At 40.7% G+C, this 16,524-nt stretch overlaps 1 protein-coding gene across 6 annotated transcripts in view; it reads left to right on the forward strand.

The window, feature by feature from the left end:
• The window catches only part of EHBP1 (EH domain binding protein 1), a 442,179-nt gene that overhangs the window by 25,103 nt on the left and 400,552 nt on the right, over positions 1 to 16,524 (forward strand). Inside the window, exon 3 of one of the 6 annotated variants that reach the window (XM_054728303.1) lies at positions 15,532 to 15,671. The exons of the other annotated variants lie outside the window; for them this stretch is intronic. The gene's annotated coding sequence lies outside the window, so the exon portion shown is untranslated. The remainder of the gene's footprint in view (positions 1 to 15,531; positions 15,672 to 16,524) is intronic. 6 annotated transcript variants of the gene reach the window in all.

The raw sequence follows: 16,524 nt of genomic DNA on the forward strand, positions 1-16,524 counted from the left end.
CCCTTACCATTATTGTATTGTTGTCTATTTCTCTCTTCAGATGTGTGAGTATTTGTTTAATATATTTAGGTACTCCAGTGTTGGTGCATATATATGTATGGTTGTTATATCTCCTTGATGAATTAACCCCTTTACCATGATATAATGACCTTTTTTTTCTCGTTACCGTTTTGGCTTAAATTATTTTGTCTGCCATAAGTATAGCTAATTCTTCTTTCTTTTGGTTTTCACTTTCACGGAATAGCCTTTTCCATCTTCTGTCTCTTCACTTTGAGCCTATATGTGTCCTTAAATCTGAAATGAATCTCTTATAAGCAGCAAATAGTTGGGAGAAACTTTTTTCACTTGGATATTTTGGGAAAAATTCTGTCATACAGATGAGCAGAATAGAACAGTCTATATATTTTCCACAATTAAATTGGGCCTGGTTTCTGAACTTTGGGTTATTCTTGGACATTAATTTATTGCAAAGGGTCAAATATCAGAAATTCTAACTTGTCATATGCTCCCGCTTTCTCACACCAAACTAAGCCAGTTTTGATGAAAAAAAATTGTAAAATATGAGTGTAGATAAAAGAGTAAACATACTTCTTTTAATAACATGAGATTTAGGAATTAAACATAGCAGGCAGAAGATCCTGTAGGAATTTCAAGTGATATTTTATGATGGTTTGCTAAAGAATGTTTTAAGCCTTGGTTTACATAGCATGCTACTTTATATAGTATTCTTTATTCTTAAGATCCCTGCAAGATGAGATATTGTACTGATATAGATAATCAACTCTGCTTCCTTCCTATCTGGCCAGGTGGGGTGGGAATAAACAAAAATAATATCTAGTTCATGGGAGAAGTAGAAAGGACATTTTAGAAGAATAAAGGCCAACATAAAAAAGAAATGTGAAATAGTGAATATTTTGAGTAGGATAATCTTACATTATGGATCTCCTAAAAAAATAAATTCAACTTGAAAAATATGTCTGAATGTTTTATGAACTTCCTAAAGATTACTAATTTTATGATCTTTGCAAGGAGATATCGTTAACATCTTATAAAATATCCAAGGGTCTCATATTCACTTATTGTTTACTCTTCTTTTAATTGTATAATCAGTGGTTACTTTATTGATTATGCATTTGTGAGGCATATACCAAAGACTGGACATTTTAAAGCTACAAAAAGGCAGAGTTCTTGCTCTTAGGCTGCTTAGCATTTAGTTGCAGGGGCCAGGTGTATAAAATGATTAGAGGACAAAAGCAATACAGCGACAATGTTTCAGTGAGGAAGAAATAGAGGAAAAAGCAATATTTCTATTGCTATTTTTTAAAGAAAACAGCCTCCTAAAAAGGTTTCATTCCACTAAATGGAAAGCCCCTTTAATAAGATGAGCACTATGAAGAGATTAGCCATCTGAGTTTGGGGGTAAAAGCTGGGAAGAAACGAGCTACAAAGCTTAATAGAGGAAAATAATGTGAAGTTCTTGGTTCAATCCAGGGGGGAGTGAGTGAAGATAAAGAATAGAAGAAGAGAGGAGCTGGCAAGGCAAAGAGGGACTGTTGGAAGGCCATTAGACCATGAAAGGCCACAGTGATTGCTCACTGTGCCATTTTGAAATTATTTGTATCCTTGTGGCTTAAACCCATCTTTCTCTGACCTTCCGAGCATTGCTATTTACAGTAAATACGACTCTTCTCAAGAAGGCTTTGTGTAGTGGGGTAGTTTATTGTTATCATTTGTGTGTGTGACTACCAAAGAAGGAGCTACGTTTCACATGATGGATCTCAAAGAGAGCGCCGGAAGAAGTAGAAGGCAAAGGAGGCCATGAGAGCCTGAGGCTTAAAGGAACTCACAGAAATCTTAGTGGATCATGGGCCATGGGATTTTACTCAGGCCAGGAGAAAGGAAGCCCCAGGCAACATCAAGTTTACACAAATAAAGAGGGATGTGATCCACACGTGTGTGTGTGTGTGTGTGTGTGTGTGTGTGTGTGTGTGTGTGTGTGTGTGTGTTGTGAGAGGGGTGGGTGATTAAATAGGGGAATTTTAATCCAAATCATGGAAGAAATGCTGTTTTCGGATTGGTTGCAGGATTACAATTGGGCATAACAGAGTGAGGCCTAGCATGAACAAGATCGTTAGCAGACAAACACACAATGTATAAATGGGAATATTTTGGCTCAGCTGGAGAGTCACTGTTTTTTTGGGGGTTTTTTTTGAGAGTCACTGTTTAACATCCCTTTTTTTTTGCCCTGAAGGATTACATTTTCAGGTCCTCTTTAAGTTGCTAATGGTTCAGTGAGAAACAAGGCTCAGACCCATAGTTTGCAAGCTTGTTTTTAACAACAAAATCATATCTAAAAATAAAACCTAGTCCCACAGTGCAACATGAAAAACATTAAAACTCAGTTGCCTTGGTTAAGAGGGTGGAGGTCCTGTCTTTGGTGCTTTCCCACTCCCATCATTAGAATTCCTCAGGCTCCACAGAGCACAGCCCGAAAACCACCGCCCTAGAACAGGAGAAACAAGGCTGGCTCATTGGTCTCTTTTCTGGATTAAAATATACTGACCTTGCCAGGAGAAATTCCATTTAGAAATTTGTGCCAGAAAATGAAAAAGGTTGATAATATCAAATGCTGGCAAGGGGATAGGGAAATGGCACTCTCTAACACTGCTGGTGAGAGTATAAATTGATGCAGTCTTTTTAAAGACAAGTCATCAACATTTTAAATGTATAAACCATGTGATCCCACGGTTTCATTTCAAGAAATCTATTCTATAGAAATAGATTTCTTTACAAAAGTGTACATACAAGCATGCTCATTACTTATAAGACTGTAAAATCAGAAGCAAACAGAGATTGAGTCAATTATACTACCTCCATATACTGGAATATTATAGACAGTAAAATTAAAGTGGTAGATCTATTTATATGATGTTCCTAATGCACTGTAAAGTGAAAATGCAAGTTACAAAATACCATGGTTAGTTTGATAAAAATTTTGAAGCAAACAAATAAAACTCACATTCTATGAAAGCTGTGTAAGTACTTCTAATTGAAAAAAATAAAAACAAACCTCTAGGAAAGAATGGTCAGTCTCAGGGGTTATAGTTTTCTTCTGGAGAACGGAAGTGGGGGTATCAGTAAGGTGAGCATACATGTTTCAGTATATATAGATGTTTATATTATTTGAGTTTGTTGTTTTTTTTTTTACAAAAGACATGCATTAATTTTATAATTTAAAATGCAATGAAAAGAAATATAAAATACTTTGCCTGTTTTCAAGAACTGGTAAGTTTCCTCTTTTCTATCAACAAAATTCAAATAATACTAGTATACCCTGCTTCCCTTTTTGCCCTAGCTGCCAGGGAATCCAGCATGAATCTGGCAATGATAATGACCTTTAGACCTAAAATATTACCTTTTCCTTTAGTCCTGCTTTTCTATTTCTAGTTAACATTTCCACCAAAGCTTCCTAGGTTCATTTTTTTTTTCAAGAGATAGGAATAGATTATAAAGAAAGAAACAAACAATGAACACTTCACTGTAAGCAGCCAATATTTCTCTCTGAGCACCAAACTCTCTAAGGTCAAGTGTGGGCTAAGCATTGAAGGATTTAATTTGCTATTTATACTTTATATTCTGATTATTCTCACATAGACTCTGAGGACAAGAATCGTACTTGTATAAAACACTTGGCTCTACGTTGAGGTTTCACATTTTCTCTACTCCAAATTTAAGAGCTGCAAGGACAGGCAGGGGCCTTATATGACAAGTCTTGTCTTCATCCTGCAGATGGTGGGAAACCACTGAGGGTTTTTATGCAAAGGAGTCATAAATGGATCCTAACCAAGTATGAGAAAAAATAACTGTCAAAGGAGAAAGTAGATTGGTGCAGGGAAAGGCAGAGATACTCATTAAATACCTGTAGAACAGTGGGATAATTGATGGTTAAATGCCCAAGGTAACTCTAATGTCTGCATTTATTTTAAGGGAGTGTGCATCATTTGTCTGTAATACCAGGGTTGGATCACTTGGTCTGAACATGGGTTAGCCAGGCCCTTAGCATAGGTCCAGCGAGATTCAAAAAAGAAAACAATATCGAGTTTCAGACTGCAATCTTAAATCCTGCAAGCCAGTTCATAAGGGGAATACATAAACAGCTCAAAGCATAGATATCCTTATGGTTGGTCTGAAAAGAATGGAAGACAACAGTTTTCTCAGGTCCCTTGGCAGCTGGCATCATTATTTATGTCAAATAAAAATCTGTAAGGAGCACCCTTCTCAAAGTTTCCCCCAGGCTGCTGGTAGGTAATTTTTGCCTTTGTTGATACGACTCCCTTTAACACTCTTGGGAACATTTACTTTACAGAACAAACTGTGCTATCTTAATGCTGTTGGCTAGCAGATGAGGGAAATGGGGGGGAGAATATACATTCATAGAGCTTAACCATATGCCATGCCTCTTTTTTTTTTTTTTTCCCCAAAATATATTTGCAGGTGGAGAAAGCGGGTGTGGAGAAGGGACATCCCTCCCATGCCAGGCATCTTTTAAACTGGGTCTTTTTTCATCCCTGCACCTTCATTCCCCATTCACGTATGAAGAAACTGAGGGGAAAGAGATCAAATAACTTGCCCAAAGTTACAGCATTTGAATATAGATCTCAACATTTTTTAGATTCAAAGTCAATACCTTTCCTACTTCACTAAGAGGTTCCTGATGAAAAATTTTAATTGCTAGTAAAACTTGCATTTTAATACTAAAACATTTTCAAACCCCCCTCCCTTAAAAAAAAAGGACTATCTCCTAAATCACAGCTCCTAAAATGGCTAAGCTGGAGGACTGCTGCAGGAGAGGGAGTGCTGAACAGATAATCCAATAGGTATTTTCCACCTCAGGCCACCAGCAGAAGCCATGCCTGGGATTTAGGGTTAGCTGTCACTGCCATGCCAATGCACGAGCAACATCATCATCAGTACATTTGAGTAAGTGAAAAGCAAGTTCCAAAGAAGACTGTTTAAAGGAAGCCGGGGAGTGGGGGTGGGTGGGAGGTTCTGAGTTTAGATGGTGGATTGCATGCATGTATTAATTTTACTTCCTCCTGAAGCACGCTAAAACTACATTAAAGAGATTTTAACAAAAGACATAAACACACAAGTACAAGGAAAATAGTAGAATTGGTAAGAGCAATTAAATTTTGGAAGCTGGAAAGCAGATGGACCAGTAGTAACTGGCTTAACAGGCCCAAGAAAGCGGAGTCCCCACCTGGCTTCAAAACACAGATGCTCAAAAGTTTCAGGAATTGGCAGCATTCAGTATGCTAGGATTGAGGTAAATGAGAGGTCTCAAAAAAGGAAGAAAAATCTACTTGAAAAACAATTGGCTTCCTAGCTGCCTTGTCCCTTTTCATGGCACCAGGTGACTGGCCCCCATCCTGACAGAAATCTGAAGGTTTTGTCTCTGTGGAAAGCGAAATGGATGGTCCTTGGCTGAGGGGTGCCAGGCACGGTTGAGAGCAGGGCTTCTTCCTGGAGGGGAAAGTGGGGGCTGGAATTAGCTCCTATGTTCTGACTCTCCCTCCAGACCTCTGTCCTCATTTGTTTGTCAGCCAGACTCTCATCTACCAGGCAGGACATTAGAAAATTCTCTGGGAATCAGACCAGAATAAGAAGAAAATGTAAAAATACTAACTCCAGAGGTCCCCTAAGAAACAGCCCACTCAGATCACCTTAAAGTAAAGTTTAAAGTTGTCAAGCCCTGCCCACTTGCTCGGTAATCTTTATCAATTTTTAGTTTGCTGTTTATCAAGAGCAAAAACAAACAAACAAACAAAAAACACAAAGGTAACCAAATATTTGAGGAGTCCCCAAGGAAAAGGGTAGAGACCCAAATAAATACAAGAAAAAGGCCATCTGGAACAATAGCCACTATGTAGGGAAGTAAAAACAAACAAACAAGAATTCCTATATTGTCAGATAGTAAACAACACTGCATAGGTGAAACAAAAATAGGATGCTATAGGAAAAGTTCATTTAGAGAACCAAAAAGGACTCTTAGAAATTAAAAAACATCATGAAATAAAAAAGAAGGGCTAGAATGTAAGATAAAGGATTTTCTCAGAGAGTAGAACAAAGAGTAGACAAAGAAGAAAGAGTAAGAAAGTGAGAGGTATGTACAAGAAGGTTCATCATCCAAATAATAAGAGTTCCAGAAAGAGAGGAAAATGTAATCAAAGTTACACTATTACTCAGGTATGGACACAAGAAAATTTCTTAGAGCTGAAGAACGTGAGTTGTCAGATCAGCAGGGCCTATAGCGTCCTAAGCACAATGGACGAAAATAGACCCTCACAAAGGCACATTGTAAATGTTCAGAACACTAGAGCAGAGAGAATTTATATAAACTTCCAGAAAGGGATAAAAACATATTTAAAGATTAAGAATCCAAATAACTTCAGACCTCTTCACACTGATACCATAAATAAGGTTTTAATTAAGTAGGACTATTGTTTTGCACAACTCCAGGGAGCAACATTTAGAACACAGTGTTGTACAATAAAGTGGCTCACCTTCAAGCACGAGGATAGAACAGACATTTTCAGACATTAAAATCTCAAAAATTTATTTCCCATGTACCCTTTCTTAAAAGACTACTGGGGAATGTGTTCTACTAAAACAAGAGAGTAAAACCAGGAAACAGGAAGACACGGGATATAGGCATGGCTGGCTTTGTGGGCATCAACTCACACAGTCGCACAGGGTTCCACACGTGAAAGGGGCCCATACTTGGTTTAATGCTCTGCTATCGCCATTTTGAAATTATTAATAATTTTTAAACAAGGAACTCTGCATTTTCATTTTCACTGGGTTCCACAAATTATGCATTCCAGTTCTGGATACAGGTGATCCAACTCAGGGGAAAGGCAAAGGAAATCCCCATGAGGTCAGCGATGGGAGATTCCAGGACAACTATCAATAGACACAGAGGACAGCTATTCCAGAGAGGAGCATGAGATTCAAGGGACAGACATGTTGGTGGTTGTCATAGCCAAGTCCTCTGTTATTTTACTCTCTATTTCAACCTGAGGACAGAATACTTAAATAAGCCTTGCCCAGATTCTTACCTGTGATTCTTAAGATTATTTGTTGACTAAGTTTCTGCTCCCTTTCCATGCCCTAATGCCTGGATCAACTGAGGATACATCTCACCAAACTTTCTGCTTAAACTTACATCTAAGGTAGGGAATAGGGAGCATCCCAAACCCTCTGACCATACTTCTACCTGACTCCAGTACCTGGCTTACCTGGCGGTCTTGCCAGATGTCCTGAGTGTGCAGAGCCCTGTGTTTGCTAAGGAGTAGCTTACAACCTTGCCCGCTGACTTCCCTAGAAAGGGCTCTTGTAAACTCTCAGGGGAGTTGTCAACAAGAGATTCTGTTGTGTTCATCCCTGAGTTAGTAGTGTAACTTGGATCTTTCTTTACGCAGCTACCAAATTTTCAAAACCAAATAGGTTGTTTGGGTATATAAATATAGGCAGTAAAACCATAAAGAAAGCGGGAAATCATTAACACAACAGTGTGAACTCGTAGTAACGGTGGCCATTGAAAGGGAGTGAGCAGAGGAGACTTCATATTTTATTCTTCAACTAGGCTAGGTGGTGATTACATGGATATTGTGTTATTGTTATTTCTTAAACTGTACCTATGTTTTATTAAACTCTTCTGAATGCACGGTGCACTAAAATATAAGAAAATGAATATCAATGTCATTATCATAGGATAAAGTTCATCAAAGGCCACATTTGGCTCTTGAGCTACATCAGTACACATAGTCCTTTCATCATGGAATTTCAAATAAAAGCCCCTTTACCATCCAGTCTAACCTCCTTTTTACTTGTAACCATTATTATTTTAACTGGTTTTGTTATATCCTTATGTCATGTTAAGTTGCAACATAAACTTATAAGTTCACATTTCAGAGCTTGGTGAGTTGTTAGACTCTCCCTGTTTCCTACTGGTATTTCTGCCTTTCTCCTTCATCTGGGTCCTTTATCTTTTGAACGGTGTGCTTGAGATTTTCTTCATTGGCCTTGATAATTTCATTTTGCTCAGATATATGGGGTGAGGTAGTAGATGGAGAAACTGAAAGAGCAAAATTTGTTTGTTTTTTACTATCAAAGCTTCACTGCCTTTACTTCTCCTCAGGATGTATATTCATTTAGGGTTCACGCAGTTCGATGCAAAGAGCTTGGGGACCTGGGATCTTTTTGCCAAAAAATATGAGCTGACTCACTGACATATATCTCAAGTGATCCATTGGTCCAGTGAGTAATATCCTGGAAGAAACATGAGTTATTATTAGTCATTATTATGCCTTCACCTTTCCTGGAATGCCTTTGAAGGCACAAGGCATCAGCAATATCTGTCATCAAAAACTCTTTTGTCTGCAATTTCTGTTATTGCATTCAGCTTGTTCACAGCAGAGAGAGTTTTTATCCTAAGATGATGGCTTTCTTTCTATAAAAAGTATCCACTATTTAGCCCGCCTGCAGAAAGGAAGTTGGCACGGATTCTGAAGAGCCAATCAATTCCTTAGCTGTTCTTGAACAAGCAACCCTTTCTTGATAGCTCTAGACTTTTGCTGCAATTGTAGAAGCTGAGTAACTTGTCAGCTGGTCATTTGTAACCAATAAAACGGAAAAGATTATCTACCTTTATTTAAATTTTGTATAAATAGAGATCTGTAATTCTGGAATTATGTATTGAGGATTGACTATATTGTGGAATCCCACCTGGACAAGATTTTGCTCTAGATCTTGGCATTCCTGGCATGGAATTATATGGAACTGAAAATGAAGTCAGAACCATACCTATTAACTTGTTAGTTGTTTTCATGGTATGATGAGTTAAAGAATAAACTGAACCACTGAGAAAGGAGCTGTATTAGTTATAACTTTTTTTAATTGCAAAGGACAAAATCTTTTTGGTACAGCTTACTAAAAACAAGAAATTTACTATAATAAGGATATAAGAGAATCATAGAAACCAAGGATAGACATATGATTTGCCTTCAAGAAGGTATTGGAACTAGAAATTGGAAGGACCCAGGGTCTCTTTTTCTCATCTCTGTTCCCCTTTGCTCATGTATATCATTTTTCTTCCTCTTTGCAGATCATCTTTTCTTTAGTTCTCAGTGGAGTGAGGCTGCTTCTGTGTTGGTGCTATGTTAGGATAGTCTAGGATATGCTGAGACAAGGAATAAATCCTAAACCATAAATATTTCTTTAAAAAAAAAAAAACAAAAAGCCCAGCTGGCATGGCTCAGTGGTTGACAGTCTGACCTATGAACCAGGAAGTCACAGTTCAATTCCCAGTCAGGGCACATGCCCAGGTTGTGGGCTCAGTCCCCAGTGTGGAGCGTGCAGGAGACAGCCAATCAATGATTCTCTCTCATCATTGATGTTTCTATCTCTCCCACTCCCTTCCTCTCTTAAGTCAATACCAATATATTTAAATTAAAAAATATATATTTCTTTCCTCACCCATGTCACAATTTTCTATGGGATGGGAAGCCCTTCTACATCTTATAATAATGTCATCTGGAACATGTGACCTCTAGGGTCACTGCTGTGGGGAAACAGAAAGTGAAATGATAGCAGGAATATTTTCAATAGCTAAGCCCGACAGTGGTTGAAATCACTTCTATTTAGTTCCCATTGGCCAGAAGTCAGCCACGTAGCTCCAATCTACCTGCAAGGGAAACTGGAAAACAGGAGGAGCATATGGATAGTTAGTGAGCACTAACAGTCTCAGTTCATCTCTAATCAAAAGACAACCCAGACCAATTAGTCCAACTCCTTGTTTCCTAGAAGTGTTTCTCTTAGTCCAAACTCCACATTCCTAGGGAAGAGACTCTGGCCTAGCTTTGGTCAGATGTCCACTGTGATCCAACCTGCTCTGTATTGGATAGAGCCTCCTGTTAAACAGAATTGCTTCCAGAGTCCCGCCAGTTTTAACAAGTGACTTAAATGTAGATGGGAAGGGCGATACTCAGAAAGAGTAGGCCCTTCAGGCAATGTCTATCTGCTACCTGGAGTCAGTTTCATTTCTGAAGTCTCTGAGAATCAGTCTCTCTCTTACGCTATTTCTCAGTAATGGTATCTGTGTTTTATGAAATTCTTTACTTTAAAGGTGACAATATAGTGAACCCACATGGAAGAGTTAGAACTTACTGCTTTTCCTTCTAGAGAGAATACCTACCTCTGGACACAGGGCACCCAAGTTGTGAGGGTAATCACCTGACATATAAATGTGGACATCGTTTTTCCTAATCTCTGTTGACAAGTCCTAGAGCACAAAGGTGGCACTGGAGTCCTTCTAAATGACCCCTAGTTGTAATCATTAGAGTTGTTCCAAATATTTCCATTCTCTCCTCCTTCTGGATATGTGGTAAGATTGCATGTATTTGCCTCCTTTGTGATTAGGTGTGGACATGTAACTTGCTTTAGCTAATAAAATGGAAAGAGAAGTGACACATGTCACTTGCAAGCAGAGGCTTTAAGAGCCAGTGTGTGGTTCGCTACATTTCTCCCAGCTGGTGTAATTGTAAAAGCACATGTTGAGGTGCAGTGGGATCTCCCTGCCTATCCATGCTGGGCGTTTAGCATGAGCAAACAATCAACGTCTGTTGTGTTGAGCCACCGAGACTTTGGGGCTGTTTGTTACTATAGATAACCTAGTCCATTCTGTCTACTACACCTCCATCTGTGGCCATCCATGCCACAGGGCATCCCTACCAATATGCACAATCGTTGTGGCAATCCTGCTCAAAGCAGAGTGCTCTTCTTCCTCTATGCCGTCCTTAAGAGGGCCAGCTGTGTGGTTCACACTAGCTTAGTAGTGATTGTGACACTTGAGTCCATTTGCATGGCCTCTTATTGCAAACGCCATGTGACTTATATAGTCACAGGTATTTATTTTATTTAAATGTATTTTATTCATTTCAGGGAAGAAGGGAGAGGGAGAGAGAGAAACATCAATGATGAGAAAGGATCATTGATCAGCTGCCTCCCGCATGCCCCGTACTGGGGATTGAGTCCACAACCCCGGCATGTTCCCTGACCTGAACTCGAACAACCACGACCTCCTGGTTCATCATAGGTCGACGCTCAACCATTGAGCCACACCGGCTGGGCACAGTCGCAGGTATTTTAAACTGAAAAATCTTTGGATGTGGAGGACCACAGGATATGTTATATTTGAAATAAATATTTAGACACTCGACACTGCTGCCACCTTTCAGACGGATCAGCTGATTCACAATGCTTACTGCAGACTGCCTGCACAGACTGTGCTTTGTTAAAGATGAGACAAAGATAGAGTGCTAAATAGAGAGCAAGGAAGAGCATGAGACACTGCTGTGGTTCAATACAAACAAAGCCTGCTTGTCTCGCTGCCGCAGCTGTAACATCCTTCACAGGCTCCAGACTAATGAGCCACACTTTAACTCACTTTCTAACAAGTTTTGCTTAAATATATTCTCAGATTAAATCAAGAATCAGGCAAATCGGATTACTTGTTAAAAGGACCAAATTTCACGTTAGTCACTTTACAGAGGTAAATGGAGATAAAGAGGAAATTCCAAGAGCTACTTCAAAACAGGTCGGACCCAGCAAATGACCAAATTTAATTTCTAAAAATCTTAGGTAAAGTAATAATGGCCCAAGCCAAGAAAAACCATGAAGACACCAGAGGTGACGGTAATGCAACGAAAACTGCCTTGGCTGAAGTCACAGTCCTGAACCTAAACACTAGATTGTGCACCTCCTCACCATTTCCCCAAGCACTTGTTTCTCCCACTTGGCCTTGACACTGCCAAATGATGGTTTTGGAACGTCTCCAAAAAGGCTTAGCCTCTTCTTGTGTTTGTTTTCCCTGACTCTGGTGATTAGCACTAGGCCTCTCCTGGGCTCAGGGCCACCGTCAGCCCGTAGCCTATGTGCAAATGAGAAGAGATGCCTCATCTTCCTTGCAGATGCTGCTGTGAGCCAAGGTGTTCTGCCGGGAAAGCAGAGCACAGATCAGATTTCAGAGTCCACTCACCTTCTGGGCCCAACCCTGAAGTACAGGGTCCAACCTGCACAGGTCTGTCCGCAATAGCCCTGCCTGTTTTCCCACTGTCCTTAAATCCTCTCATCGTTCAACCGGGGAGCTGCAGTGGACAAAAGTTTAGAACTTGACACAAAGTATCCCAAAGAAGCTTTGATGATGATGATTATGAGGAAGAAGATAAAAAAGAATGATAATAATTATATGATGAGTAATTATAATTACAACTAGAGGCCCGGTGCACCAAATTCGTGCACGGCGGGGGGTTGTGCCTCAGCCCAGCCTGTACCCTCTCCAATATGGGATCCCTCTCACAATCCAGGACTGCTGGCTCCCAACTGCTTGCCTTCCTCCCTTCCTGATTGCCCCTAACCGTTTCTGCCTGCCAGCCTGATCACCCCCTAACCACTCTGCTGCCAGCCTGTTTGCCCCCAACCTCCCTCCTCTGTCGGCCTGGTCACCCCTAACTGCCCTCTCCTGCAGGGTTGATCACCTCCAACTGCCCTCCCTTGCAGGCCTGGTCCCTCTCAACTGCCCTCCCTTGCAGGCTGGGTGCCTCCCAACTGCCCTCTCCTGCTGGCCATCTTGTGGTGGCCATCTTGTGTCCACATGGGGGCAGGATCTTTGACCACATGGGGGAAGCTATATTGTGTGTTGCAGTGATGATCAATCTGCATATTACTCTTTTATTAGATAGGATAGAGGCCTGGTACAGGGGTGGGGGCCAGCTGGTTTGCCCTGAAGGGCATCCCGGATCAGGTGGGGGTTCCCTTGGGGTGTGGGACAGCCTGAGCGAGGGGCCTGTGGTGGTTTGCAGGCTGGCCATGCCCCCTGGCAACGCAAGGGGAGGCCCTGGTATCTGGAATTTATTTTCCTTCTACAATTGAAACTTTGTAGCCTGGAGCGGAGCCAAGCCTGGGGCTCCCTCCGAGGCCGGCAGCCACTTATGTTGGGGTTATAATTGAAACGTTGTTGCCTTAAGCAGGTGGGCCCAGCCAGGGTGTGCGGAAAGCTTTGCTTCCCCTGTTGCCAGTGGCAACCCTGGCCTGCTCTCTCAAGCTCCATTCCGCCGCCATTTGTTTGAATTTGTTTACCTTCTATAATTGAAAGTTTGTAGCTTGAGTGGAGGCTTAGGCCTGGCAAGAGCAGGCGGAAAGCTTGGCTTCCTCTGTTACCTAGAAAACCTTGCTCTCTGTGGCTGTAGCCATCTTGGTTTGGGTTAATTTGCATACTCACTCTGATTGGATGGTGGGCGTGGCTTTGTGGGTGTGTCGGAGGTATGGTCAATTTGCATTTTTGTCTATTATTAGATAGGATTATGTGACAATACTAATTATTATTATTGTTAGTCATTAGTAATAATATGATTATTACTTACTGTGGCATGTAGCTTGGTAGCATACTCCAGAAAAGCCAATTTAATGAATAATGCTGCTAAATTCTTATACTAGTAATATTGGTTTAAATTTTTGTTCCTGGGAGCAAGGATTGAGCAAGACTCAAATCTCAAATGGAAGGAGAAAGGAGAGCATTTGGAGAAGAGGATGAAGAAGGAGGGAGAGAGGGCAGTGTTAACTCCTTTCTTAGGCCGCATGTTGAAATTAATGAATGATATTTACTTTGGCATTTTTTTTAACCTTCTTTCTACACTTCTCCTAGGGCAGTGATGGGCAACCTTTTGAGCTTGGTGTGTCAAACTTCGCCAAAAAACTGAGCATAACTCGGGTAGTGTGTCACTTTGAGGAAAAAACATTATTTCGCAAATGTTTCATCCTCAGGAGCAGCAAATGTTTCATCCTCAGCATGCGGCTGCCTAAGCGGCCGCGTGTCATCAGAAATGGCTACGTGTGTCAGTGCTGACACGCGTGTCAAAAGTTCGCCATCACTGTCCTAGGGTGTCCTGTGCCCTCATTGTGTGTGTATAAACACACACACACACACACACACACACACACACACACACACACACACCTCTGCCCCACTTCCAGAAGGTTACTATGCACTGGAATTATCTACTGTTGGTCCTTTTAACAAGTGTGGGGGAGGAGGAAAGTTTCCTCTACCTCAAGGTTTTTTTGGCTGGTCTATAATTAAGTAGACAGGAGACAGTTAGAAGAGAAAATAACAAAATTTATTTTTAAGATTTTAAAATTGATTTTGTAGAGAGAGAAGAAGAAAAGGGAGAAACATTGATGTGAGAGTGATACATGGCTCCGCTGCCTCCTGCACGCCCCCTACCTCTGCTCTCTTACTAGGAAGTACCTCTGATTTTCTAGAGGTTCTATTTTTTTTTCTACAATAATTTTCTTGCAGGAGAAGCAGGGACCTTGGGGCAATGTAATGTTGGTTGTGTCCTTTTGTTGTTTTTTGTTTTTGGTTAGGGACTATACATATAGCTACAAGGCAGGTTCTGCGGCACGCTGGGAGCCTTATGTGAATATCATACATCCATACCCGGCAGCAATACACACTCTAGGTCCTAAAAATCTTTACAGAAAAAGAGTGTTTTCTGTAGTGAGACATTCCTGATTAGATCTGAGTCAAACACGAATCAATGCAGAAAATGAGAGCAGTACAGTGTGCATAATATTACTGTCAGTGTATCGCTCAACTGACATTGAGTTGCCTGAAATTTTACATTATGGGAAATTATCTTTTTAATTAAATGACTTCATGGTGAATAGCACTGTTCTACAGTGAACACTATGTGAGCTAATGATGCTCCTTCCTTTAAAACAAAATATAACGTGGGAAGAGAAAGTTCTTTTGATGGATCCCAAGTATACCCGAGTTACTATTAATGGAGGTTGATAAAGACAGACTTGTTCTTAGCATATTGATCCTGCCGTCTAGTAGAAAATACCAAAAATCCAATCTTGGAATCTGAAACAAAGTAAATATTTTCTTTTAATTCATATTTCAGGACTTCAGTAGGAAATCGCTCTAGTTGCATATCAAAAGGTTTTTTGCTAGTTTCCCCAGCTTCTTGCCTCTGCTTCATTTGCACAAACATAAAAGGAATGTGCTGGTCTTTTTATTTTTATTTTAAAAACAGAAATTGGAAGAACTCTTTGAGAATATTTGATACGACTAAGCTGAAGAACAGTCAGAGGAATTGTCCAAGTTTGGGTTGGGAAGGGCTTACTCAGCAGCGTTCTGCCACCCTGGGTGCTCAGTGCTCTCCAGAGAGACCAATATCAGAGGGCTGCTCAATGGGAGGGGTGAACACGTCATTAGTCCCTGGGTTTAACAAAGGGGCCTACAATGGCTATTTTGTTTTCTGCTTCACAGAAGAACAAAGCTAAAGAGTATGCTACTCATGATTAATTCTGGAGAGAAAAATTCCATGCAACTAGAATTTTTTCCAAGATTTAAAACAAAACAAACAATATTTTCAACCCATTTCAAAGGACAACTCCATTTCTTAGGACAACTGATATTGTACAGTGTGAAGAGTGCTTAGGAGAAGGTGCTATTTGTTCTCATCCTTTTCCGGTCCTCATTCCCCTGGCGAATTTCAAGGCCGACAAAAGACAAAGGCAGAGGCAAGGCTGCCCCTGGACCAATGGTGAGTAGGCAACATGGAGTGGAGAACAGAGGGAGTTGAGGGGTGAGGGATGGGGGGCAGCTCACCACTCCTAAACTCTTGGGATCCTGAATCATGGATTTCAATCTCTGCATCTGTAAAATGGGAGACTGGACTAGATCAGGGTTTCCAACCTTCTCTGTGAGGCCTTCCCTGACTACTCAGGTTGTATTTCTACTTCCTTTTCAATACACTACTTAAAACTCCCTAACCATGACATTGTCTTAGGCATAATTTGTATTCAGTGCATATAGATTTATATTTTATCAGCAACTGCAAAATTTCAGTCCTGGGATATATAAATTGCAGGTCATTCCTTCTGGAGACAGGGATAGCTAGAAAAAGAGAGAAATGGAGGTTGAACATAGAGAAGGACTTAAAACAGAGACAAAGTCGAGATTTGTGAAATGAAGATTTGGGCAGGTCCAAGGCAAGCAGGAATAATCCTGGGCTTTGGAAGCACTTTATGTGGTATCTATCAGTGGGGAGGGAACAGAGAGATATGCATGTACTTGGCATAGAGTTACCATAGGTATTGGGGGGAGATCAATTTTCAAAGGCTTTTTCATCTCAAGTCTCCAACATTTCTTGGGGACCCAGATATTTAAGAGGCAGGGCCCAGACTGGAGTCAAACTTCATCTTAGGCTTGGTTCTCCCCGAAAGCAGACTTAAAGGCTTTAATGAGAGCAGTTTGTTTAGATGCAATCCCAGGAAGTCAATACAGTGTGTTACTGAACACATTACTGCTGTGGTCAGCTGAGGCCAATCCCTCTAGAGACCCTGGGACACCCTGTAGGCCCCACATGAGTCATCCCACCTGAGGAGTGAGAGCTG

Source organism: Eptesicus fuscus, chromosome 16 (assembly GCF_027574615.1).
Source record: "Eptesicus fuscus isolate TK198812 chromosome 16, DD_ASM_mEF_20220401, whole genome shotgun sequence".
Classification (NCBI taxonomy): domain Eukaryota; kingdom Metazoa; phylum Chordata; class Mammalia; order Chiroptera; family Vespertilionidae; genus Eptesicus; species Eptesicus fuscus.